At 47.0% G+C, this 27485-nt stretch overlaps 1 protein-coding gene across 1 annotated transcript in view; it reads right to left on the bottom strand.

Annotated features, from left to right (window-relative positions):
• Window positions 1–27485, bottom strand: part of RASGEF1B (RasGEF domain family member 1B) — a 256907-nt gene that overhangs the window by 117191 nt on the left and 112231 nt on the right. The gene's annotated exons all lie outside the window — the stretch shown is intronic.

Genomic DNA, 27485 nt, shown 5'->3' with positions numbered 1-27485 from the left:
GGAGGGCGGGGCCTGAGGAGATTCCCCATCTCTGGCATAGAGCTAAGCAAACAACACTGTTCCTGGAGAATTAAGTCCTCCTCAGTTACTTTCTCAGACAGAAGGAACAGAAAATAAGAGGAAATATTTTCTCTGTGAAAAGTTAGCAGAAGAGAAAACCTCTTGAAAAACACCAGAAGCTTGAAACACATTTAGCTTCCTTAAAAAAAGAAAAAGCTAGTCAACTTTGATTGTTTTTCTTTGACTGCGGTTAGAGCTAGAATGCTGAACTAGACGTGCTTTTGTTCTAACCCAGCCAGGAAATTCTTTGGTTCTTATCATTAGGGCTGCCAGTTGATTTAAAGAATGTTAAACTCATTACTCTGCGAACTTTGGTTGAATAATCCGTGGGCTAAATTTGCATCTGGACAAAACAATCAATTTTATAAAATATATTTTAAAAAATAATAATATTTCTGATGCATGAAACGTGGTCTCTTTGTGTCCACATTATGTGCACCATCCATTGCAGGTAGACCTGGCACCAGCAGCCAGTCACAATAGGCATTGGCCTTGGGTTTCAGAAGGGCCCTTCAATGGCCCAACCTACTTTACCACCAGGCCTGGGTAGAGGGCTGCAGGCACTGCTTGAGAGCCACACTGAACTTGCAGTAGTGCTATATATACAGTATGTTTGAAGGGGTACGGGTGGCGCTGTGGTTTAAACCACTGAGCCTCTTGGGCTTGCCAATCAGAAGGTCGGCGGTTTGAATCCCCGCAACGGGGCGAGCTCCCGTTGCTCTGTCACACCTCCTGTCAACCTAGCAGTTCAAATGCACACCAATGCAAGTAAATAGGTACCACTGTGGCGGGACAGTAAACAGTGTTTCCATGTGCTCTGGTTTACATCACAGTTTCCCATTGCACCAGAAGTGGTTTAGTCCTGCTGGCCACATGACCCAGAAAGCTGTCTGTAGACAAACACCGGCTCCCTCAGCTTGAAAGTCAGATGAGCGCCGCAACCCCACTCACCTTTCACTAGACTTAACCGTCCAGGGGTCCATTACCTTTACCTATATATTTATTTTGGGGGGGGGAGGAATAGTAGTGCTGCCACCGCTACTGCAACAGATGCCTGCTTCCACCTTCCTGCTTGCTACCTCCCCCGAGGTCCAAGAAAAGGCTGAGACGAGGTTGGGCAGGGGAGAGAAAATGCTCTTGTTTTCAGGCATTCTGGGTGAAGTGGTCTGGTAAATGCTGGAGCTGCTGTTTCAGTTCGCCATTTTTTCAAAAAAATCTAAGTTTCAAAAGTCTTTCTAGCTGCCTGTCAGGGACTGTGCTGAGGAGGGCTGCACTGAGGAAGAATGGTGGGAGGCACCCCCTCCTCCTGATCCTGAATCTTCCCAGGAGCAGGATGACAGTATTGATTTGGAACTGTGGTTTGCAGAGGGGCATAGTTCAGAAGGCAGAAGCTGGGAAATACTGGATGGGGAACAGCTAGGAGAAGAAGCACTGGGAGAGAGAGTTAACAGATTCACAGTCTCTAGACAGCATGCACACACACCCTTCCCCAAAGTCTTGGAGAGTGTCAGAACAGAAAGCACAGAGAATACAAACTCAGATTACAAGATGTAGGAGTGATATGGATTAATAGGGATGGGGGGGGCTGAATTGGGAGCACCACCATTCTGGTTAGATGCTTTCTTTTGTCCTTCGCTGTGTTTATTAAAAAAACTAACTGGTAAGAATTCCCTTTCGTTTGATCTGCTCATTTATGGCCACAGGGGAGGAAGCTGATTCCCCCAAGCCTGACACTGCCACAACAACCCCCAGTGATGGTGTAGTGCCAGGGGTCAGCAAACTTTTTCAGCAGGGGGCCAGTCTTCTGACCCTCGGACCTTGTGGGGGGCCAGACTATATTTTGGAGAGAGAGAAAATGAACGAATTCCTATGCCCCGCAAATAACCCAGAGATGTGTTTTAAATAAAAGGACACATTCTACTCGCTGATTCCTGGACCATCCAGGGGCCAGATTTAGAAGCCGATTGGGCCGGATCCGGCCCCCAGGCCTTAGTTTGCCTACCCATGCCCTAAAGCCTGGTACCAGCCCTGACAGCAGTGCTTTGAAGAGGCATTCTTCCTCATTGAAAAGACTTGCCTTCTGCATCCGTAGGAGCCATTCTATTCAAAACAATATTTTCCTTCTGTGTTTGTTTTTATGTGCTGCTAGATTCATAAGAGGATATTTCCATTTGCCTTAAATGTCTTCCGATCAATTACCCATCTGATCAATAAATTCAAGCGCTGCTAGTACCAACAAAAGAAGAAAGGCAGATGAAACTGATGGAGTTTGCAGAGATGGAAAAATGACGGGGAAGATCGGAAACCAGGAAGATCAAGTATTTTCTAAAGACTGGAGTAAATTTGAAATTTATTTAAAAGACCACTCTAAACAGCTAAAATCTTTGGCTGGGATGTAATGACCCTTGTAATGTGGAATTATTTATGATATTTATGGTTATATGATAGATGGATAATGGTAAAAGATGCCGTAAATTTAATCTTAAACATGGAATCCATGGAGGGAGGAAAGGAGGTTCGAAGGTTCAAAAGAACATTCTATTTTAATGTTTGAAATGGTTATGATAAATATGTATAAACAAAATTTAAAAGCCAATTAAAAAATTATATATATATATATATATATATATATATATATATATATATATATATATATAATTCAAGCACTGCAATCCTAGAGACACCATCCATGCAACACGAGTGCTAATTCCAAGAAGAGAATCCAGATCTCTGCCCGCAAACGGGGAACAACTGTACATTTCTGCTGCACTAAGCCAACACGATTAGCCTGGAGAGAGGACCCCAAGGGGATTTCGTCGCCACCAGTGTCCAAGGAAGGAGGCTGTTGCCTATGAAACCGTGCCATAACAAACACACATCCCTGGAACATCCCTTACTTGAGGTATGTTTAAAATCCGAAGCGGCAGGCTTCCCTTGCAGACGGAGCCTGGCTAGCTTCCTATCCCTGCTTTTAAGGGCTGGCTGTGTTCTCAGCACTTAAATCTGCTAAATCACCCTGCTGGCTAATTTATGCTGTCACCTTGGCACAACACATCTTCAAATGAAAGCGTGTGGGAGGTGGGAAGAAGGGGAGGGGGGAAATAATCTGTTTTCTCTTCCCAGCATCGGTTTTGCTGAGACAGTCTTTGGGAGTGGGTCAGGATTAAGGAAGCTTGAACAAATATATATATACTGTAGATATCGTTCCCAGGTTTATAGGGAGGATGACACACAACTCCACGTCCTGGCTAGGCGAAGGGCAGTAATTGAGTGAGTTCATCTGGAACCTCCCTTGTAATAAGGTGAAAAGGGGGGTGTTGCTCTGTTTTTCTAAGTGTGCGACCCACCCTTGTCTTCCTGCTCATCTGAGGGCCCTGGAAGAAAAAGGTCAAGTCCTTGTACTCCAGAGAGGTCAGAAAGAATGGCAGTGTGGGGGGAAGATTTATAGAGCAGCAGGATCAGAGATCTTCAAGCTCTCAGAGGAAGTTGCTGGAGACGAGCAGAGAGTCCAAGGTTGGAAGCAATCATTTCTTGAGAGTGGAAGATGGCATGGGGAGACGTGGCTGCCGTTTTCCAGTGTGTGCATGTGCATTTATCTGATGAAAATAGGGACGTCCTATTCCACTTATTACTACAGTGATACCTTGGTTTACAACCATAATCCGTTCCGGAGGTCCAGTCGCAAACCAAAAGAGGTTGTAACCCAAGGAGCACTTTTGCCAATGGGGCCTCCACACACAAAAAAAGGTTGTAATCCCAAAAAAATGGTTTGTAATCCAAAAAAGGGACACACACTTCCGGGTTTGATGTGGTTGTAATCTAAAACGGTTGTAATCCAAAACGGTTGCAAACCAAGATACCACTGTATTATTATTATTATTATTATTATTATTATTATTATTATTATTATTATTATTATTATTATTCCCCACCTGGGCGCCTTCCAACATATATAAAACATAATAAAACTTTAAACTTTTCCTTCCCTATACAGGGCTGCCTTCAGATGTCTAAAGGTTGTATAATTACTTACCACATTTTTTCGTGTATAAGACGACCTTTTTTTTCATTTTTTTGGTGATAAATTGAGGGTCGTCTTATACACGGGTTAATATGCTAAATGTGCAAGGGCTGGTCCTGTGGCAGTAGCAGGGAAATGTCAGAGTGCAGGCTGCTTACCTGCCCTTCCCGGTTTAGGAAGAGTATTCGGTGGGTGCCAGTATGCAGTGTGCAGCACCAGTTCTATCAGCCAGAGCGGGGGATCATCAAAAAGCTGCTCAACAGCACAGCAAACTTACAAAAGAAGCTCAACAACTGTTGAGGGCTCCCAAAAATAGGGGTCATCTTATACATGGGGTCGTGTCATACACGGAAAAATGCTGTACCTCCTTGGCTCGGGGGTTGCATAACTCTATACCCTCCAACCTTTATCTTATGAAAATCAGAACGTCCTAAGGAAAAGTGGGACATTCTGGGCTCGAATCGGAAACCGGCTTATGAAAATCCAGGCCTGTCCCTGGGAAATAGGGACTAATAATAATAATAATAATAATAATAATAATAATAATTTATTTATACCCCGCCCATCTGGCTGAGCTTCCCCAACCACTCTGGGCGGCTCCCAATCAAATGTTAAAAACAGTACAGCATTAAATATTAAAAAACTTCCCTGAACAGGGCTGCCTTCAGATGTCTTTTAAAGATAGGATAGCAGCTTATTTCTTTGACATCTGATGGGAGGGCATTCCACAGGGTGGGCGCCACTACCGAGAAGACCCTCTGTCTGGTTCCCTGTAACCTCACTTCTTGCAATGAGGGAACCACCAGAAGGCCCTCGGCGCTGGACCTCAGTGTCCGGGTAGAACGATGGGGGTGGAGACGCTCCTTCAGGTATACAGGACCGAAGCCGTTTAGGGCTTTAAAGGTCAGCACCAACACTTTGAATTGTGCTTGGAAACGTACTGGGAAGGTCTGCAATGATATTTTATTTGTAAACTGCCCTGAGTCTCTGTCAGGAAAAAAAGGTGGTGTGTGTGTGTGTGTGTGTGTGTGTGTGTGTGTGTAGTAAAAAGAAAATACAAGACTGGCCTAGGGTTATCCAGAGAGTTTTGTGGCTGAGAAGGGCTTTGAACCTGCCTCTTCTCAGTCCTAGACTGCTGCTTTAACCACTACACTGCATTGCCAAGCTCTACTAAGGGCCGTATCTGACAAGTGCCTGTATTTCCTTGTCATACTATAACTATACAAAAGAAATATGGTAGCCATCGACACTTAAGCCTCTGATCCCACTTTCTCACAGCTTATATTCTGTGCATGCACAATTCCTCTATCCTCCTTACACCAATGCACTTTTTGTCAAATGAAACAAAATGAAAGGACGGCATGATAATATCCCTAGGAAATCAGCAGGGAGGACTGCTATGGCACTAATGCTTTGCATGTCACAGCAGAGAGACGCACAGTGATGCGCATTGAAAGAGCGAGCAATTTACATGCTGCTGAAGAATGGATTATTCAAGCTCAGACAAAGCCTGACTTTCTAGGCATCTTTTTGCTTGTGTTTCTTGACTGCACAAAGTGCTGTTGACATGAAAAGCAATTTTCATGCTTCATAAAAGCCCTGGTGGGCTGGCCTTCAGCGGCTCAAAGATCTTAGCAGCTGCTACTTTGGCTCAGATGGAAAGTGTTGTAGGTGGCTGCTGCTGGCTTCACTACAGACACAAGAGAGAGAGAGAGAGAGAGAGAGAGAGAGAGAGAGAGAGAGAGAGAGAGAGAGATGCATTTTAAAGGAGGAAAACCATTCAATTCTCTACTTGTCTACTCAGAAGAAAGTGTAAACTGAGTTCAATGGCATTACTTAAGGATGAACAAATCTTTCAATTTCAGTTCCCATTTTTCCTATATGAAATTTAGTTTGCCGCATTTCCATGACAATCTGTGATTTACTAATCTTTTAAAAGAGTTCGTAGTGAGGGAACCAGTAGATGACCCTCGGATGAGAACCTCAGTGTCCGGGCAGAATGATGGGGGTGGAGACGGGAGACGAGGCCATTTAGGGATTTAAAGGTCAGCACCAACATTCTGAATTGTGCTCAGAAATGTACAGGCAGCCAGTGTAGGTCTTTCAAGACCGGTGTTATATGGTCTCGGCAGCCACTCCCAGTCACCAGTCTAGCTGCCGCATTCTGGATTAGTTGTAGTTTCCGGGTCACCTTCAAAGGTAGCCCCATGTAGAGCACATTGTAGTAGTCCAAGCGTGGGATAACTAGAGCATGCACCACTCTGGTGAGACAGTCTGCAGGCAGGTAGGGTCTCAACCTGCATACCAGATGGAGCTGGTAAACAGCTGCCCTGGACACAGAATTGACCTGCACCTCCATGGACAGCTGTGAGTCCAAAATGACTCCCAGGCTGCGTACCTGGTCTTTCAGGGGCACAGTTACCCCATTCAGGACCAGGGAGTCCCCCACACCATCCCGCCCCCTGTCCCCCAGAAACAGTACTTCAGTCTTGTCAGGATTCAACCTCAGCTGCCATCCATCCTCCAACTGCCTCCAGACACTCACACAGGACCTTCACCACCCTCACTGGTTCCGATTTAAAAGAGAGGTAGAGCCATTGATAGCCTTATCCTCCGTGCATTTGTTTAATCCTCTTTTAAAGTCATCCACACTGATGGCCACCAGTGAAATCTATAGTTCAATATGTGCTGTAACTATTAATACTTTTTTTTCTTTCTTCCTTTGGTCTATGCTGCATCTGAAGCAGTTTTTCCATGCGGCTTCTTGGGTAGTCAGTGTAAAAGTGACGGTGATGGGCAGAATCGCCTTGGTTCCTTGGTGAATTCCCCTTGGAGCTATCCTTTGGGATGAAGTTCCATGAGATTTCCATAAGGACCTGCTTCCGAGAAAATGGGTTTAGAATGCAAATTGCATCGTATGTGTTTTGTTTCCGCCACCATCAACACACATGCATCCACTCACATCCACAAGCTCATATCTTCCCTGGTTAAGAACATAATAATAATAAATGATAATCTAATCAGCATCTGAGCCACTGATGAATTAAAATTCTATGCATAAAGAATCAATCCCTCCACCAATATCTCCCAGGAGAAATGTTCTGTTTTTTACAAGTGCATAAGAAGTTAATTGGACATTTCGGAATAAAAATGGAAGCCTTGATCCTGCTATAAAAGGTGATAGACTGAGTTTTTAATCTCGAGATTGCTTATTTCATCCCACCCCCACTTCTTTCTCTCTCTTTTTGGCTTTCCCTATAAACTCGCAATATTATAATAAAGCTAACCGGAAAACCTGCAGAGTACATTGTAATTATTCTGCAATATTATGCTGACATGGCAATAAGCTGTAATGAAGCTTGAGCAATTTGTGAAAAATCTGAAGATGACTTCAGGGGGAACTCTTGTTCCATCAGCAGATGTTTTTATAATAATATGACTATTTAATGTGTAAGTTAATGTTACGTTCCAAGTTCAATTGATGAGAGAGAACCTAAACAGGAAGAAGCAGAATAAGGTGGTAGACTTGACAATAATGCTTCAGACTCCAAGTGGGCAGTGGCGGACTTTGAGCTCTCAAATTTCTTCTTCTTCTTCTTCTTCTTCTTCTTCTTCTTCTTCTTCTTCTTCAATCACTCGTAGCCAAGTAAGATTATCTTCCATAAACAGTTTTAACAGTGAGTCCGTGAGTGACTACAGAGGCCAATTCTGGATCCACACGTTCTTCCACAGTGGGGACATTGGTTTCTAGGCGGGAGTTGATCACGGTGTGGATTTGCCAAGCGTGCCGTCCTCTTAGAACGTTTCTCCCTTGCATCCTGAGTTCAAGCGTCTTCAAAGCCCATGACACCTTTGGTAAAGGCTGTTCTCCAACTGGAGCACTCGCAGGCCAATGCTTCTCAGTTGTTGGTGTTTATACTACATTTTTTTAGATTTGCCTTGAGACAGTCTTTAAACGTCTCTTGTTGACCACCAGCATTACGCTTTCCATTTTTAAGTTTGGAATAGAGTAGTTGCTTTGGAAGACGATCATCAGGCATCCACACAACATGACCAGTCCAACGAAGTTGATGTTGAAGAATCATTGCTTCAACACTGGTGATCTTTGCTTCTTCCAGTACACTGATACTAGTTCGCCTGTCTTCCCAAGTGATGTGTAAAAATTTTCGGAGACATCGTTGATGGAATCTTTCGAGGAGTTGGAGATTGCCTTTATAAGTGGTCCATGTTTCACAAGCATATAGTAAGGGTGGCAGTACAATAGCTTTGTAAAAAAGCATTTTGGTTTCCCTGCGAATGTCCCGGTCCTCAAACACTCTGCACTTCAATCAGGAGAAAGCCGCACTTGCAGAGCTCAGGCGATGCTGGATTTCTCAAATTTCAGCGGTGCCCTGAGTGGCACTAAAATTTGGCAACCTTCACCCTTGCGCTCTGTTCTACAGCCTTGTTTTGGTGCCCTCTGCACTGTAATGCTCAGTGCAACCGCACCTGTCCATGCCACCCTAACACCGCCTCTGAGAGCCTTTCAGGTAAGGACAAGGAGTTTGTGTTGGGAGTATAAGGTAAGGTTACCAGATTTTTTTCAATGAATCCAGGAACACTTTTCAACTTCAGTGGATTTTCTATGGGGACTGATTTGTAAATCTGGGGACTGTCCCTGGGAAATGGGGACATCTGGTAACCTTAGTATAAGGGCTAAGCTTACCTGGAGCAATGCAGATTTTTCAGGAATTCCGTTTTCTCCTCTCTGCTGCCCCTAGTTGGTTTCAGCATTAACAGTGAAGCTGATGGGGCAGTGCAGGGCACATTGTGAGATAATGAGAGATGACAAAGGCCTGCAGAGTGAGCACACATTGCTCCGAGAATAGACATTGTCCAGATATTGTGGCCTATTATGAAACAGCATGCTAAAAATTCAGGACATGCACAGGTCTGTCTGCAGGAATGATTTAAATACCTGTGGCAGCCCTATCAATATATTCTGCACAGAACCTGATTCGGGGAGTTGTAGTACAGGAGAATCATAATAAAATTCTGACCAAATGGAAGTGGGGATAAGCCCTGTGTGCCTTTGTCTGTAGACTGAGCTGTGGCCTAAACCACTGAGCCTCTTGGGCTTGCTGATCAGAAGGTCAGCGGTTTGAATCCCCGCGATGGAGTGAGAGTGAGCTCCCGTTGCTCTGTCCCAGCTCCTGCTAACCTAGCAGTTCGAAAGCACACCAGTGCAAGTAGATAAATAGGTACTGTTCCGGCGGGAAGGTAAACGGCATTTCTGTGCACTCTGGTTTCCATCATGGAGTCCCAGCAGCGTAGCGTGAGTTGTCAGCACCCGGGGCAAGGCAAGTAATTTGCGCCCCCTAACCCGGGGCAAGGCAAGTAATTTGCGCCCCCCCTAACCCCTAACCTGCCGCGTCAGGTGATCTGAGGCGAGTTGCCGCTGGCGCTGCCGCCCAAACCACGCCGCTTGCCCGGAGGAGGAGGAGGGCAGAGAGGCGAGGAAAATGCAACATGGCCCAGCAGCTGCAGCAGCAGCAGCGGAGGTGGGGCTGTCTGGCGCGTCCTCCGCGGCCCTGACGCGCGGGGACCGCGACGAGCGCTGAGAGCCGCTGCCTGCCGGACGCCTTCAGCCCGGGCGCGCACACAGCTCGTCGGTTCCACGAGACATGGGGCTCTGCTACAGCCTGCGCCGGAGGCTCTTCGGCGACTCCGGAGGCAGCGAGCGCACCCCCTCCAGATGTTGCGCCCGGTGCGGCCGGCCCCCCTGGCACCCCCCACGCTACGCCACTGTGGAGTCCCGTTGTGCCAGAAGCGGTTTAGTCATGCTGGCCACATGACCCGGAAAGCTGTCTGTGGACAAATGCCATCTCCCTTGGCCTGAAAGTAAGATGAGCGCCGCAAACCCATAGTCGTCCAGAGGTCCTTTACCTTTACCTTTTTACAGCTGCAAATATAACGTTTTAAGTGCATTATATAAATGTGATACTAGGTGGCAATGGGATGCTTATGGCAAATTCAATATATATAGTTTTTTAAAGCATTTTTTTTATGTGTCTAGATTCCACTTGTATGTGACCCATTATGTGGATCAACTATTTATCTAGCAAAGCCTGAGGATTCACTAGCCATTTATAAAGCAAGTATTATATATAGAGGCGCACATCTGTGTCTATACAGGGCCTGCTCCTATTCACAAGCATCTGGGTGTCTTCTAAAATCTTCATTAAAGCCGAAATAAAAGATAAACTATTAACATCCTACTGTAGCAACCAGAGACTCAAAACCAAACCCAGGCCTGTATCAATTCTGTCCAATTTCAGTCTCGCTGGCACTCAATCATCGGTCCATCCTGTCTCGCTTTGCAAATATTTTAAAAGAATGCATGGAAAGTTGGCGCTTGAATCACACACTTTGTACACACTTTTTGCACGAAAGATGCACTTTCCAATGCATGCGTCTCCAAAGAAATGTGCTTTTGGTCTGCATTCTCCATGGAAACAATCATGTTTCTGTGTACACATTTTGTTTCGCAAAGTGTGTTCTCATTCAAAGAGAGCACGTGTTGCAGTGGGGTTTCCCAAGCCGCCACTCCCCCCCCCCCTTGCTGGGCAGGTAAGGATAGATGGTCTCTGGCAGTGATTGGTCTCTTGAGTTGCTGGGGCAATTCTGATGTTGCCAATTTGGGGGAGGGAACAGAGGTTTGTTAAGCTGGGCACTTTCTCTTTCGCTGCGTGCACCGGATCACCCGCCCACCCTCCCTAATTTTAGGTCTTGTGTGTTGACCTTGCTACGCCTGTCACAGGGTCGTCTGCCATTGAGGCAGGGGCCTGGTAGGAATTTTGTCCATTTGGCTGATTGGCTGGTGCCATTTGGTTTTTGCCTACCGCGTAGCAAATCGTCACAACTTGTAAGGTTGCGGTTAGGCATTGGTTAAAAAATTGGTTGGTGGAGGGGTAAGGATTGGCTGAGCCTGCCCCTCCAATGCTGCTGCTGCGAGGGAATTCTATTAAAGGATTTCGGGGGCTTGCCATGCTTTTGTCCTTATCCTGGGAATTGGATTTGGGCCACGCAAGCCCCTGGGAACATGCAGGGAGACGCTGAGGGCCTATGGTGCAGCTCCAGTTTCTGCCCAATATTGTTTTCCCTTACTGACTTTCACTGGAATCCGGAAGTCAGTTCTGTCCCCAGGTGGGGGGACAGACAGTCCTAACCAATGCCTAAGCAACCACTCGCATTCATGTATGTTAATAAAGTTGTGGACAAAATTATGTCAAAAACCTTAAACAAAAATTCTGTGTGATTTATTTGGGGGGGGGTGTCTTGGGGACCTCAACATTCAAAACCCAAAGAAGTGCATCATCTGACTGGGAGTCACATTCCAACTGGGTCCCAGGCACAACCTCCCCCCCAGCTCAGCTACTTGAAATCCCTTTTATTTGGAGATGCCAGGGAATGCCAGGGATGCCATGGAAAACTGGTACACTTCCACAGAACTGCTCCCACTCCCTTCATGTGCTACCCATGCCAGGAGCGAGCCACACAAAAACTGCTCAGTGCTCCAGATGGCCACCTCTCCTGCCCAGATTTTGCATTAAACGAACACTTCTGTTGGCTTTTCCCGTTCATTCATCCTGTTGCCAGAAACCTTCCAGGAGGCTGGACTGCTGGAGGCACTGACAAGTCAACGTAGCCACTACCAAACAACCAGAGCCAAACAGAAGGAACCAAGAAGACGGCAAAGGGGAAGGAGATCAGAAGCAACCGTCAAACAGCCAAGGTATGAATCACAGAGGAGGGAGGAGGGTTCCTCCCTGAGCAAGCCAGGACTGCTCCAAAACCAGCCTGCCCTCGGGAGGGGAGAGAAATATCAGAGAAATACCACAATCCAACAAACACCTGCTGTCTGCGGCTCTCGCAGGCCTGCGTAGGATATCAAAGCGGCTTTGTTAGTCCTCCTCCTCCTTTGTTTCAGCAGGTAGAGAGTCTAGCCTCCAGGAATGAAACAACCAAAGAATTGATTTGCTGTAACAGAACACGGTCCATGTGGCTTGGCCTTCTGTTTCCGACAGATCCCTAGATCCGGCCACATGTAGGGCAGGAAGGTGGCTTCCAGGGACAACACCAATGCTCATCACCACTGGGCTGAGGACCCAGATCCCACCAGGTGGCAAACTGATGGAAAACCCACCAACTGCCCCATTTTAAGTGGGGCATTACGGAAGCCCACCCCGGCTTCTGTTTCGATCCTGGAACACCCAGTTTCTTGGTCAGGCGCACTGGCAGGAGTGCCAACCAAGAGACGCTCACTCTGGCAATCGTTAGCAGCGTCATGCCAAAGTGCCTTCCGGTCCAGTGCTCTGGCATGACTCTGCTGATCACCAGAGCACCGGATAAGAGTGACAAGAGTGAGGCCAAGTGAGGACAACAGGGAGGGCAAGGGGGGTGGCACAGGCGGGGAGCGCAAGTGGCGAGAGGGGGTGTGCACAGGGATGCCAACTTGAATAAAATACTGGAGGAGCAGGTAAGCCCTGCCCCACATATTCAATCACATGACACAATGCACACACACCACTTGAATGGGTATGCTCATCAGCTTTTGGGGGGACGGCCGCCCAAATATTTTATTGGGGGGCCAAAGACCCACCATCCCCTAAAATTTGACTCCTATGGGTGGGGAGGGTAGCATGCAGGGGGGGTTCCAAGATTTGGTTTAGATAAAGTTGGAGGTTATGAGATTGCGGGATCTGTTGCATGAGAAGGTCAGATTCCTGAAAGCTGAGGGCTCACGAACAGTGTCTTGTCTCGAAAGCACCATTGTACCCTTGCACGTCTGGTGTTTTGCCTGGTGTAGTAGTGAGCTCACTGAACTTAAACCAGAGGGACCTGGGATTGAATCCTCCCACAGCTGTGATGGTTTCTGAGAGATGGGATGGATCATTCCCTTGCAACTGAACACAGCTTACAGGGTCACTGAGAATAATTAAATTGGGAGTGGGAATTGTGTATTGTATCCTGGGTATCAGGGACGTGGGTGGCGCTGTGGGTTAAACCACAGAGCCTAGGACTTGCCGATCAGCAGGTCGGTGGTTCGAATCCCCGCAACGGGGTGAGCTCCCGTTGCTCGGTCCCTGCTCCTGCCAACCTAGCAGTTCGAAAGCACATCAAAGTGCAAGTAGATAAATAGGTACCGCTCCAGCAGGAAGGTAAATGGTGTTTCCGTGTGCTGCTCTGGTTCACCAGAAGCGGCTTAGTCATGCTGGCCGCATGACCCGGACGCTGTATGCCGGCTCCCTCGGCCAGTAAAGCGAGATGAGCGCCGCAACCCCAGAGTCAGCCACGACTGGACCTAATGGTCAGGGTTCCCTTTACCTTTACCTTTATCCTGGGTATTGTTTAATAAAGAGTACCCTGGGTTCTTTAGTGGAATGGCAGGATAAAAAATGCCCTGCCCCTGGATGTTGTCAGGAATGAGTTTTGTGGTCTAGGAGAAGCCAGAAAAAATTGCCTAAGTGGTCACATCTGGTCCAGCGGTCACTCTAGGGAATGGTCCAGTTCATTGTAATCCCAATCCAGACAAGAGAGGGGAAGCAAAAGAGGCCAGCGCGTTGAATCAGGAAGGATGGATGTATAAAGTGACAGCAGGAAGGAAAGGGCAGGAGGTTTTCCTTAGGTCTGGCTGGCCCAAGCCTCTAGCTCAGAGCAGATGGAACAGGGCTTGTTATGGGTCAAGAGTGAATGACAGGAGGAAGCCACTAGAGGAGGAGTAGGATGAGGGGCATATGTCAGGGTCAACGACAACATCAGAGGCTGAATTGGGGTGGGGAGATTGTATGTCCTGGGAGGAGAGGCATGATAAGAGGATATTAGGACCGCAGCTTGCATTGAGAAGAAATGAAGAAGAGCAGCACATGTTCATTGCAAACAAATTACTGATCTGGTCTGATTCAGGCGCAACTGATCCTAATTAATCCATCTGGCCCCAGAGTAGGCAATTTAACAATACAGCAGGGTAAGAGATCTCTCCCCACACCCACCCACAATTATGCTTACTTTAAGGACCAAAATGGTTAAGATAAGAATAACATTTAAGAGAATGAATTTGAAGATTAACAAGGATTTTTCAAAGTTCCGCAGCCAAATCTTCTGAATTCATGTTTGGTTCACTCGGCGATTTCAGGAACTGCTTTCAGGTGTACCTCGGGTTAAGAACTTAATTCGTTCTGGAGGTCCGTTCTTAACCTGAAACTGTTCTTAACCTGAAGACCACTTTAGCTAATGGGGCCTTCTGCTGCCGCTGCACGATTTCTGTTCTCATCTTGAAGCAAAGTTCTTAACCTGAGGTAAAATTTCTGGGTTAGCAGAGTCTGTAACCTGAAGCGTATGTAACCTGAGGTACTGCTGTAGTTCAGAGGCTTTTGAACGAATTCAATGAACTGCGTTAAACTAGTTCATTCCAAGCACTGCTTTGCATCCTCATCCTACCTAGAAGCCAGGAAGGCTGAGATAGAGGCTGAGCTCCTTTCTCCTGGCTGCCAGACAGGTTGTCTTCTGGTCTACATGGGCAAAGAAAAAGGAGCCCCAGTACAGCACTGGTTTCAATTGGGCACCATCTATCTGGATACAGTCATCAACTAGATAGCTGCTTGTTTATAGAATTAAAGGCTCCCTCTTTCTCTCGGCTGTTTTTGTTTTGTTTGTTTTTAAATTCGCAGAGGGGATGAGAGCAGAAAAACAACTAAAAACAACACAGGCCTGAGAACAAGTGCTTGGACTCTTAAGCAAATCCCATCTGGCTGCCAAACCACACATGAAGAGGAGAAAGGCTATTTATCCTTGAGGGCTAGGCAGCAATTTAGCTGTCTAGAAAAACAGTAGCTCTGCAGGAGGAAAACAAACAAACAAACAAAAGAATCAGCCCCACCATCTGAAGCTCGGGCTGCAGTCCTTAACCCTTTCGTACACAGGGCCACAGTGGTGCTCTGCTTTCCAAGAATGAACTGTGTTGGGTCGTCTGTGGTTTCTTCCAACTAACCCAGGTTGCCGTAGTGGTGAAAGAACTGCAATGATCTTCTGGGGCATAAAGCTGATTTACCATGATCAGAGGCCTGAGACTCACTGATCAACATCTAGTGTGCTCAAGCCTTGTAGCACTTGTCAACAAGGGATACAACCACAAATAAAGGGGCCACCACTGAGAAGTGACCGCTCCACAGGCCTCACCCAAAGGAAATTGCCAGTGTGGGAGTGACAATCTGGACTGGTACACAAGCATATGAATTGGGGGGGGGGGGTCTTTAAACCTCTGCTCTTCCCCACTGTGGTCTCATAGTTTGTGAATGGGAAGACTCCCATTTGCTTCAATGGAAGCTCCCCTAGTCATGCCAACTGTAGACATGCAGGCCAAAGATTTAAAGCCCATCTACTCCTCATGTTAGAGTCTGCCCACACTGGCAATATGTGTATTTAAAAACACCATTGCATTAATGCACAACTAACATGACCTATAGTTTGGCCCTTAAATACATAGATGTGCAGGGGTGGGGGGTGTTAGTGGAGGGGTAGTTCCTCTGGTGGGGGACACGTCATGCTTCTTCTGGGGTAGTTTGTCCATCTTTGGTCCCCACCCTGCACACAGATCCCACCTGTGGCTCCCAGAAGCTGTCAGCATGCCACAGTGGCTGGCTAAAGCAGGTGAGGGCAGCCAATGGGTCTCAAACTCTGGGTGAGTTAGGCACTTCCCCTGCATGTGAAGACAGGCTCTGGCAGACTGAGCGGACGAGACCAATAGTGGGTCCAGTGGTCAAGGTGGTTTCTGCAAGTGCTGTAGAAGGAAGTGAGGAGCAGATGGCGCTTGTCAACCTGGGAAGGTAACCCATCCAGGAGAAGGAAAACTCTGACCCTAAACCTCCACTGCATTGCAGGATATTTTTGGGAGAAGAAAGAAAGTAAACCTTGCACAATTCTAAAGTGGAGTCCCTAAAACAGCTGGATGGCGTCTTGTACTCCTCCTTCCAGCAAGTCCTGCAAATAAGCTGGTGCCAAAGTTTTTGCTCTGCTGTCCTTTGGACCACAGCAGTGAGAATGAGAGGTGAATGTTGTCATCTGCCTCCATACACGCTGCCCAGGCCTCCACCCCAGGGACGTCACTTTGGTACTGCCAGTGCACCAAACTTGATTCTCTCCAGATGTTGTCAGACTGCAGCTCCTATAATGCCTGGTCACATTGGTCACATTGGCTAGGGCTGATAATAGCTCACCAACAACATCTGGAGGGTGCTAACAAGTACTTTGTTTCCTTAAAAAAATGTTTAGGGGTACTCTTTCTCTTTCTTTTTTTGCCAATTTCCCCCTGTTTTTAATTACTGTATATACTTGAGTATAAGCCAACTTTTTCAGCACATTTTTTAATGCTGAAAAAGCCCCCCTTGCCTTATACTCCAGTGAGGCGGGTGACAGAGGGACGAGCAGCCCAAAAGGAGCCCTTTCTCGCCACTGGTCCCACCACCACTGCCTGCCTCTCTCAAGGGCAGGCACAGAAGCCGCGGTTGGGAGAGGCGCTGCACTGCGTTGTGCCTCTCCTAACTGCGGCTCCTATGCCTGCTCTTGCGAGTGGCAGAGGTGGTGGCAGAGGAACGAGCAGCCCGAAAGCAGCCTGCTTGTTCTTCCTCCTCCGCTGCCACCACCACCAGGTTTGTGGTGTTTTGAACCGGCTTATACTCGAGTCAGTAAGTTTTCCTAGTTTTTTGTGCTAAAATTAGGTGCCTCGGCTTATATTCGGGTCGGCTTATACTCAAGTATATACGGTAGTCAAAAGCTAAATTGATGGGGTTAACCCAAACCACCTACACAGACAAGAGAAGGAGGTCCAGAGGAAAAGAGAGACAGGGTCATTTCCAGAAAGCAGAGGGGTCTTCCCTTCTCACTCCAAAGCTTTCCCAATCACCTCGTTGGCTTCCACGCTGATCTGTGCTTCCGCCTTTGCCGCTTCGTCAGAGGCAGACGCCAGCTCTGACAGGGCCTTCTCCAGGTTCGACTTGGCTGTCGCAGCATCCAGCTGACCCACTTCCTCAGCAAGCAGCTGGACCAAAGAATCTGTGTTCACTGTGACGAAGCTGCTACTAATGAAGTATTTTGTGGAAGAGCCGTCCTCGGCAAAGACCATCACAACTCCAGGCCTCAGGACTTGCAAGGTGGCGACATGGGCGGCCACGTTGGCCCCATTGTAGAAAACCTGGGAGGGCGAGGCGGAGGTGAAGGCCATCTGTGCCTGCCTGGCAGCAGTGGCCTCAGCATAGTGCCTGGCATTTCCTTGGGCCCTGGGTACTCTCATTTTGACTCAAGAAAATCACTATTTTATAGTTCAAATCAAGGGAAATAAATACAGTCAATGGACAAAAGTACAAAGATTCACAAAATGTTTAGGGGTATGCGTCTCCCCAGAAAAAAAAGCACTGGTGCTAACCCTGGTCTAGTAGATGGCTGCCTTTTAAAGTGCTTTTGCAACCTGAGGCCACGGCTTTTTTCTATAAATACAAACCAAAGATACATTTAGAAATATTTCAATATATGTTTTCCCCCTAGGGACTGACACAAGCTGTAACATTTAAATTATGTTAGGCATTCTCAAAGTTCACACAGTTCTAAAAGAGGGTCTATTTGGAAATACAGAGTTGTTTGCTTCTATATTTATCTGTAACGTAGTGTTCTGTGATTTCTCCCCTCCTCCCCCCCCCCAAAAAAAGCAGTGGGAAGATCAGAGCAGCTCTTGCAAGCAAGCAAGGACCTAGGTAAGCAATCCAAGTTCCAATGGACACCAGGACCTTGAAATATTAAACAAAACACGTCTTGTCAGCCATAGCCCAAACCACAACGTCTGCACCAGGCAACACCGGAGAGTGTGATTCTCATTCCAGGTGGTCTGAAGAGCCCAACTCCCTTTTGGGAAGTTGGAGAATTCCAACACAAACAGAAATGGAAATTACTGGTGTCCACTTATTTTTACCATGTCTGGAACAAAAATCAGCCACAGAACCATTGAATTGTAGAATTGGAAGGGACCACGGGGGTCATCTAAGTCCAACCCCCTGCAATGCAGGAATCTTTTGTCCAGCTTGGGGCTCGAACCCACAACCGTGAGAGTAAGAGTCTTATGCTGGACCAGGTGAGCTGTCATTTCACCATCAAATACCATTGCTATTGCTCCTGCTGTTGTTTTCAGTCTGCTAACAGCATGTAATTTGTGACACACATACATCCCATTTGGACTAAAATAAACAGTACGGAATAACATAACAATACTGTAATGGATTCTGCCACAGCAGATTGCAAGATGAATAAGAAGCAGAATTGCAGCAGAATGGAAACAGCTCAGAACATTCACTTTATGCTAGCAGCATGTCTCACAACTCCAATATTTATCTCATAGTTGTGATACAAGGTTGCACCAACAGTGAATTTTAGTGTCACCAGATAGTATCTGACTATTCAAACAATTATCAACTATTTCCCAACCAATATTTGGTGCCAATGTTTGAAAATACAGTCATACCTTGGACCCCGAACGCCTTGAGTTTCGACCATTTTGGCTCTCGAAAGCTGCAAACCCGAAAGTGAGTGTTCCGATTTGTGAATGTTCTTTGGAACCCAAACATCCAATGCAGCTTCCACGGCTTCCAATTGGCTGCAGGAACTTCCTGCAGCCAGTCAGAAGCCGTGCCTTGGTTTCTGAACATTTTGGAAGTTGAATGGACTTCCTGAACGGATTCCATTCAACTTCTGGGATACCACTGTATTTGGTAGCTGACATGATATGGTGTTTCATATTTGACAGTTGACATATTTGGCACAGTCTCTCTCTCTCTCTCTCTCTCTCTCTGTGTGTGTGTGTGTGTGTGAGAGAGAGAGAGAGAGAGAGAGAGAGAGAGAGAGAGAGAGAGAGAGAGAGACTCCTCCCCTTTCTCTTAACACGATAGCCATTGTTTTATCTGAGTGGACGAAATGAAAAAACAGCATATTTTAAGCAGGGATGACAACCTAACTGTGGAACTTGAAAAGCCTGCTCCGCTGGTTTTTCTCTCTGAAAAACATCACTGTTATTATAATGCACATTATGTAATAGTGGAAAGACAGAGCCAGGAGCTCAGCAGATGTCTTTTCCCTGTGACCCTTCCAGGCACCCCAGAGCTCAGCTTCCCGCACTGAGTCACATTTTCTTACCAACCTTCCTATGTATTACAATTGGAATCATAAGTGCCAATGGCCGCTGGATGACTTTTATACCTTTTTGTTGCCTCTGGTCTGAGGATGTGGAGCTAGCTCACTCAGAGCTTCCATGTGGAATGCAGAAAAGGAAGTTCTTTCCCCAAAGGGGAACTGGCGTTCATTCAAAACCTATCTTTACAAACATCTCATAGTTGGGGCATGCTCCCATTTTGCAACCAAAAAAGGTTTAATACGAATAAGGTGGGAAATTCACACCTCCTAAAGTTTCTCAATCTTTCATGTGCCTCCAGATTGCAAGGAGGCAATCCCAGAGCAATAACTCACGCAGAGATATGGCAGGCAGCCTCCAACATGGCCAAGGAATCTACTTGTAGCAACTGAAGCATTCAGCTCCATCTCACACAGGACTGTGGCAGATATAGCTTGCTGTAGTGGAAGCTGATTAGGAGGGCAAGCCCAGAACAGTGATTCACACAGGGATGCATCAGGTGGCCTAAACCAGGAGTGGGTCATTCTCCTACATCTCACCATCAGAAGGGATTGAATGGGTGTGATTAGATCAGTGTAGAGATACAGCAACAGTTACATACCCCTGGCAGATTGGAAGGACTCAAGCCCAGAACTGTGGTTCACACAGAGATGCAACAGGCATCCTCAACTCTGTGTGGGTACTTTGGTTTCACAGAAGCACACTACTGTGTTCCAGAGCAAGTCTGAGAATCGCTTCTTTAAATCAGAGTCAGCTAGTTATACTTTTTTGACTGACTGCGTAAGTGGGAAGGGCAACAGCTGATTGGTAGTAGAAATAGGTTGTACTGAAAAGGTCTAAAGTTAAATCTCCAGGTGAAGTGGTTGGGGAACAGTTGATGGACAGACCCTGGAGAGACACTGCCAGTCAGAATATACACTTCTGAGCTAAGTGCACTGATGGTATATAACTCAGTACAGTGGTACCTCGGGTTAAGTACTTAATTAGTTCTGGAGGTCCGTTCTTAACCTGAAACTGTTCTTTAACCTGAAGCACCACTTTAGCTAGTGGGGCCTCCTGCTGCTGCTGCGCCGCCACTGCACGATTTCTGTTCTCATCCTGAAGCAAAGTTCTTAACCCAAGGTACTATTTCTGGGTTAGTGGAGTCTGTAACCTGAAGTGTATGTAACCTGAAGCATATGTAACCCGAGGTACCACTGTATATGACAATTCCATATGTCCATAGAGCATGATACAGTGGACACTCGGGTTGTGAACATGATACGTGCAGGATGCACGTTTCCAACCTGCAATTCGGTGCTTCTTCACATGTGCATAGTGCGACCCCCAAAACCCAGAAGTAACCCATTCCAGTACATCCGGGTTTCGGCGGGTCTGTAACCCGAAAAAATGCAACCTGAAGCATCTGTAACCCAAGGTATGACTGTATTTACTTCCGCCTAGACCTCCTATCTGCCAAAAGTTGAAAAGTGTCATTTTAATGGCACATCCTTTGCTTCAAACTCTTCCTGAACACCAAAAACAGGGATGAGGAACCTGTGACTCTCCAGATGTTGCTGGATTCCCATCAGCCCCAGCCAGCATGGCCAGTTGCCAAGGATGATGGGAGTTGTAGTTCAGCAACATCTGGATGGCCTTCAGGTTAGCCACCTCTGATGTAAAGGGTAGATACCCAGAAGTTTTCAGGTGACCATAAATGGTTTCCAGTACACATTGTGGTGTAGCAGGTCAGACACCAAAATGAGTCTCATGTTGTCGCTCAACCTCCAAATTTTGTATAGATGTTCCAGGTTGACAACTTGAGGCCTACAAGTATGGATGCAAGTGTGTGAGACCTCAGACCACACAAAATGTACAAAAAAATTTGTTAGCGTTCAAGGGGGTCAGAGGCCTCTTCACTGTTTTTGTTTTTTGCTGCAAGAGACAAATATGGCTCTTCCCATGGGACTTGGAAGTCAGGAAGATCTTGTCATGTTTTTAAAACTGCTCAAATGGTAAACAATTACACAGTAAATGGCAGCTGAGCTGAAAGCCCATAAATAGGGCACACTATAAAATCCAAAGCAGAAACATTAACGCGAAAACACTTTATCCAAACTTCCCCTTCTGAATGTTAATTTGTGTTTTCGAAAGCTGAAGCAAATCTCACAGTCATATATACAAAACAGCTCCACTTATACTTGGCACGGGGAAGGAAATTCACTCTTGGCCAACATAAATTTAGGATTGGAGTGGTAATAAACTTGCCTCATCTGGAGGTGCCCCTTTGCGTCAGAGCAGCAGCCGCCATTGGCCTGGCTGCTCTGACATCATGGCACAGGAGCACTGCACAAGAGACCCTTTTCAGGGTATGTCAGGAAAGAACAATCTCAGTTCCTTGTGGTAAGTTGTACCACTGCTGACCTCTTCAGCCTCTCAAGAACTGTGATGGGCTATAGCCTCTCTGGAAAGCACACCCCAACTTTGGTTTAACTCCACCCTCCCAGGCTAGCCATTGGCCCCTTCCAGGATGAAGAAATAAAAGGAGACTTCCTGCTGCACAGGCTCCTTGCTTGAGTGACAAGGTCTACCTGAGCTCCCCCGTGGTTCTAGTCCAGGGCCGGACTATATTGGGGGGGGGAGATGAACAAATTCCTATGCCCCATTAATAACCCAGAGATGCATTTTAAATAAAAGCACATATTCTACTCATGTAAAAACACGCTGATTCCTGGACCGTCCGCGGGCCAGATTTAGAAGGCGATTGGGCCGGATCCAGCCCCTGGGCCTTAGTTTGCCTACCCATGTTCTAGTCAGACTTTGGCCTATGTGAGCAACAGAGATGACTTTTCCTTTTGTACCATATGACAGACATTTCTGCATACATCAACACCACAAACAGCTCTTGATTCTCCACCCAGGCAGGAAAGAGATATCATACCCCCAACTGTCCTGTTTTAAGTGGTGCACCCCAGAATCACAGAAGCCTATCCCAGCTTTTGTTTGCATCCTGAAATACCCCATTTCTTTTATTCGGAGCTCTGGAACAACCCTGTTGTTGAGTGCCAGAGCGCCAGACTCGAAGGGACGCCCCTCCTGACATCCCCAATTTTGAGGACGAAAATGTTGGAGGGTATGAGATATTGTGGGACGTAGGTGGCACTGTGGGTTAAGCCTCAGAGCCTAGGACTTGCTGATCAGAAGGTCGGTGGTTCAAATCCCTGCGACGGGGTGAGCTCCCATTGCTTGGTCCCTGCTCCTGCCAACCTAGCAGTTCGAAAACACGTCAAAGTGCAAGTAGATAAATAGGTACCGCTCCGGCGGGAAGGTAAACGGCGTTTCCGTGCGCTGCTCTGGTTCTCCAGAAGCGGCTTAGTCATGCTGGCCACATGACCCGGAAGCTGTATGTCGGCTCCCTTGGCCAATAAAGCGAGATGAGCGCTGCAACCCCAGAGTCAGTCACGACTGGACCTAATGATCAGGGGTCCCTTTACCTTTACCTATGAGACATTGTAATAGCTCAAGTGTGCAAGGCAAGAGCTCTCAAGAAGGAATCAATGCTGGACAACTGAGGGACATAGCCTGTAAATGAGGGAAGATATGAGGCCTGGGGAAAGCTATGAGGGCCATTTAAAGAGTCCTGGAGGCAGCTGCTGGAGCTGAGGTTCTCCACTGCTGTTTCAGAGACTACCTGTCTTCCATAGACATCTGGTTTGCCCCTGGGAGAAAAGGATTCTGGACTAGATGGACCACTGGCCTGATCCAGCAGCAATGTTCCTATGTTCTTACTTCCATACATCGTCCCATAACATTCTTCAAGGGCCAAGAAGGTTCTCCTCTTAACAATATCAGCTGCATGGTGTCTGTATGGTGTCTGCATGGTGAGTTTGTAGGGCAGCAGTTGAAGAAGGAGCAAAAAGGGTTTTCTTGTGCGTGTGTTTCTTGTGGCTGATTAGCTGTTTTCCCTGTGTAAAGGTCAGAGGGGGCAGGGTTTCTGTTGAGGCAGGGGATTAGCTGTGGGAGGAGCTTATCAGAGTTTGTAGGGCAGCAGTTGAAGAAGGAGCAAAAAGGGTTTTCTTGTGCGTGTGTTTCTTGTGGCTGATTAGCTGTTTTCCCTGTGTAAAGGTCAGAGGGGGCAGGGTTTCTGTTGAGGCAGGGGATTAGCTGTGGGAGGAGCTTATCAGAGTTTGTAGGGCAGCAGTTGAAGAAGGAGCAAAAAGGGTTTTCTTGTGTGTGTGTGTGTGTGTTTCTTGTGGCTGATTAGCTGTTTTCCCTGTGTAAAGGTCAGAGGGGGCAGGGTTTCTGTTGAGGCAGGGGATTAGCTGTGGGAGGAGCTTATCAGAGTTTGTAGGGCAGCAGTTGAAGAAGGAGCAAAAAGGGTTTTCTTGTGTGTGTGTGTTTCTTGTGGCTGATTAGCTGTTTTCCATGTGTAAAGGTCAGAGGGGGCAGGGTTTCTGTTGAGGCAGGGGATTAGCTGTGGGAGGAGCTTATCAGAGTTTGTAGGGCAGCAGTTGAAGAAGGAGCAAAAAGGGTTTTCTTGTGCGTGTGTTTCTTGTGGCTGATTAGCTGTTTTCCCTGTGTAAAGGTCAGAGGGGGCAGGGTTTCTGTTGAGGCAGGGGATTAGCTGTGGGAGGAGCTTATCAGAGTTTGTAGGGCAGCAGTTGAAGAAGGAGCAAAAAGGGTTTTCTTGTGCGTGTGTTTCTTGTGGCTGATTAGCTGTTTTCCCTGTGTAAAGGTCAGAGGGGGCAGGGTTTCTGTTGAGGCAGGGGATTAGCTGTGGGAGGAGCTTATCAGAGTTTGTAGGGCAGCAGTTGAAGAAGGAGCAAAAAGGGTTTTCTTGTGCGTGTGTTTCTTGTGGCTGATTAGCTGTTTTCCCTGTGTAAAGGTCAGAGGGGGCAGGGTTTCTGTTGAGGCAGGGGATTAGCTGTGGGAGGAGCTTATCAGAGTTTGTAGGGCAGCAGTTGAAGAAGGAGCAAAAAGGGTTTTCTTGTGTGTGTGTGTTTCTTGTGGCTGATTAGCTGTTTTCCCTGTGTAAAGGTCAGAGGGGGCAGGGTTTCTGTTGAGGCAGGGGATTAGCTGTGGGAGGAGCTTATCAGAGTTTGTAGGGCAGCAGTTGAAGAAGGAGCAAAAAGGGTTTTCTTGTGCGTGTGTTTCTTGTGGCTGATTAGCTGTTTTCCCTGTGTAAAGGTCAGAGGGGGCAGGGTTTCTGTTGAGGCAGGGGATTAGCTGTGGGAGGAGCTTATCAGAGTTTGTAGGGCAGCAGTTGAAGAAGGAGCAAAAAGGGTTTTCTTGTGTGTGTGTTTCTTGTGGCTGATTAGCTGTTTTCCCTGTGTAAAGGTCAGAGGGGGCAGGGTTTCTGTTGAGGCAGGGGATTAGCTGTGGGAGGAGCTTATCAGAGTTTGTAGGGCAGCAGTTGAAGAAGGAGCAAAAAGGGTTTTCTTGTGTGTGTGTGTTTCTTGTGGCTGATTAGCTGTTTTCCATGTGTAAAGGTCAGAGGGGGCAGGATTTCTGTTGAGGCAGGGGATTAGCTGTGGGAGGAGCTTATCAGAGTTTGTAGGGCAGCAGTTGAAGAAGGAGCAAAAAGGGTTTTCTTGTGTGTGTGTGTTTCTTGTGGCTGATTAGCTGTTTTCCCTGTGTAAAGGTCAGAGGGGGCAGGGTTTCTGTTGAGGCAGGGGATTAGCTGTGGGAGGAGCTTATCAGAGTTTGTAGGGCAGCAGTTGAAGAAGGAGCAAAAAGGGTTTTCTTGTGTGTGTGTGTTTCTTGTGGCTGATTAGCTGTTTTCCATGTGTAAAGGTCAGAGGGGGCAGGGTTTCTGTTGAGGCAGGGGATTAGCTGTGGGAGGAGCTTATCAGAGTTTGTAGGGCAGCGGCGCGCGCCTAGTGGCGCGCGCAGTTATATCCATCTTTTAGATTTAGGGGAGCTAGTCTCAAACGTTTGTTGGGGAAGACCTAGGTTTTTTTTTTTTGTGGGCGAAGTTATTTGTCCTGTCTTCAAGCTTTTTATGATGGAGGACCTCTGTAGCCACCCCCAACAACACGATCTCAGGATGGAAGGGGAGGGAACAGCTGCAGTCGCCTGCGATTCCTGCGCAATGTTTGCCATCTTGCCAAAGGTTGCAGGCAGCTTCACCTGCAGCAATTGCATGTTGATTGCCCTTTTAAAAGACAAAGTCCAGCAACTGGAGGAACGTGTAGCTACGCTCCAAAGAATTAGAGAGCTGGAGCTCTTCTTGGAAGCAACAGAGCACACCGTCCCCACCAAGGAGGAGACAGGGGACTCCCCTGAGAAGGAGGCTAGTTCATCAACACAGGAGCCAGATATATGGAGAAACGTGACTCAAAGAAGTAGGAGGCCCAGGGTTCACTCTGATTGTTTAGAAATACACAATCGCTTTGAGGTCCTCTCCCCTAGCATGGAAGACGAAGAGCAGACTCCATTTGAGGATCTCTCCCTCATTACAGTCGATCAGGTATATGAAGACGAGCAGCAAAGTCAGTCCTCAGGGAATGTGCAGGCGACCTTGGAACGGACAGCTCACGGAAGAACCCCGACCAAACCCAAGAGGAGGCGTGTAGTGGTGATAGGGGATTCCCTACTGAGGGGAACAGAAGCAGTGATCTGTGGGCCTGACAAGATGTCTCGGGAAGTGTGCTGTCTCCCCGGGGCTAAGATCCAAGATGTAACTGAACGACTGCAAGGAATCATAAAACCCACTGACAAATACCCCTTCCTCTTGGTTCATGTGGGAACCAATGACACTGCAAGCAATAGCCTCCAGAAGATCAAAAGAGACTACGAGGCTCTCGGCAGGAAATTGAAGCAACTAAATGCACAAATTGTCATCTCGTCTGTCCTCCCAGTTGAACGACGTGGCCCAGGGAGAGAGGGGAAAATAGTGGAAGTGAACAGCTGGCTTCGCAAATGGTGTAAACAGGAACGGTTTGGATTCTTAGATCACGGACTGCAGTTTCTTGAAGATGGACTTCTGGCAAGTGATGGGCTGCACCTCACAACGGTTGGGAGGAATGTTTTTGCCAAAAATCTCAGAAATCTCATCAGGAGGGCTTTAAACTGACTAATGTGGGGGAGGGAGACAGTGCTCCTGAAGGTAGGAGTCTATCAATTAATGAAGATGATCATCCAAATGTCATAGACCAAATGGAGCAAACAGCACGCAGACCTAGTGGTGGGAGGAAAAAATCCTTAAATAAGAGACACGGGGGAATGATTAATGGACTTCAATGTCTGTACACTAATGCGCAAAGCATGGGAAATAAACAAGATGAGCTTGAGCTCTTGGTACAGCAAACTAAATATGACATAATAGGCATCACTGAAACCTGGTGGGATAAGTCCCACGATTGGAATGTAATAATGGGGGGATACAATCTATTTCAGAGAAACAGACCAGACAAGAAAGGAGGAGGAGTGGCGTTATATGTCAGGGATGTGTATACCTGTGAAGAGATCCAAGATTTAGAACCTCAAAGCCAATGTGAGAGCATTTGGGTCAAAATTAAGGGAGAGAAGAATAACAGAGACCTCATTGTGGGAGTTTACTATAGATCCCCAAGCCAAACGGAGGACATAGATGATGCCTTCCTGGAACAGATGGCCAAGCATGCAAAAGGAAGGGAGATAGTAGTAATGGGGGACTTCAATTACCCGGATATTTGTTGGACGTCAAACTCAGCCAAGAGCATAAGGTCAAACAGATTCCTCACTGGCCTTGCAGACAACTTCATTGTCCAGAAAGTGGGAGAAGCAACAAGAGGAACAGCCATTTTAGATCTGGTCCTAACCAATGTTGATGACCTGGTTAGTGGGGTAGAAGTGGAAGGATCATTAGGCGCGAGTGATCATGCTCTTCTGAAGTTTACTATACAGCGGAAAGGAGCAGCCAAGCATACTAGGACTCAATTTCTTGACTTTAAGAAAGCCGACTTCATAAAACTTAGGGAAGTGCTGGGTGAGATCCCATGGACAGCAATACTAAAAGGAAAGGGAGTTCATGATGGCTGGGAGTTTGTTAAGAGGGAGATAGTAAAAGCACAACGTCAGGCAATACCAATGAGACGGAAACATGGAAGGTGCCTAAAGAAGCCAGGGTGGCTATCTAAAGAACTTTTAACTGAATTAAGATTAAAAAAGGATGTGTACAAAAAATGGAAAAGGGGGGAAACCACCAAAGAGGAATTCAAACAAATAGCCAGCACG

Source organism: Podarcis bocagei (assembly GCF_964188305.1).
Source record: "Podarcis bocagei genome assembly, chromosome: 9".
In the NCBI taxonomy this organism is placed as follows: domain Eukaryota; kingdom Metazoa; phylum Chordata; class Lepidosauria; order Squamata; family Lacertidae; genus Podarcis; species Podarcis bocagei.
Note: the sequence above shows the minus strand (reverse complement) of the source record. Positions and strands in the feature narration are given on the sequence as shown.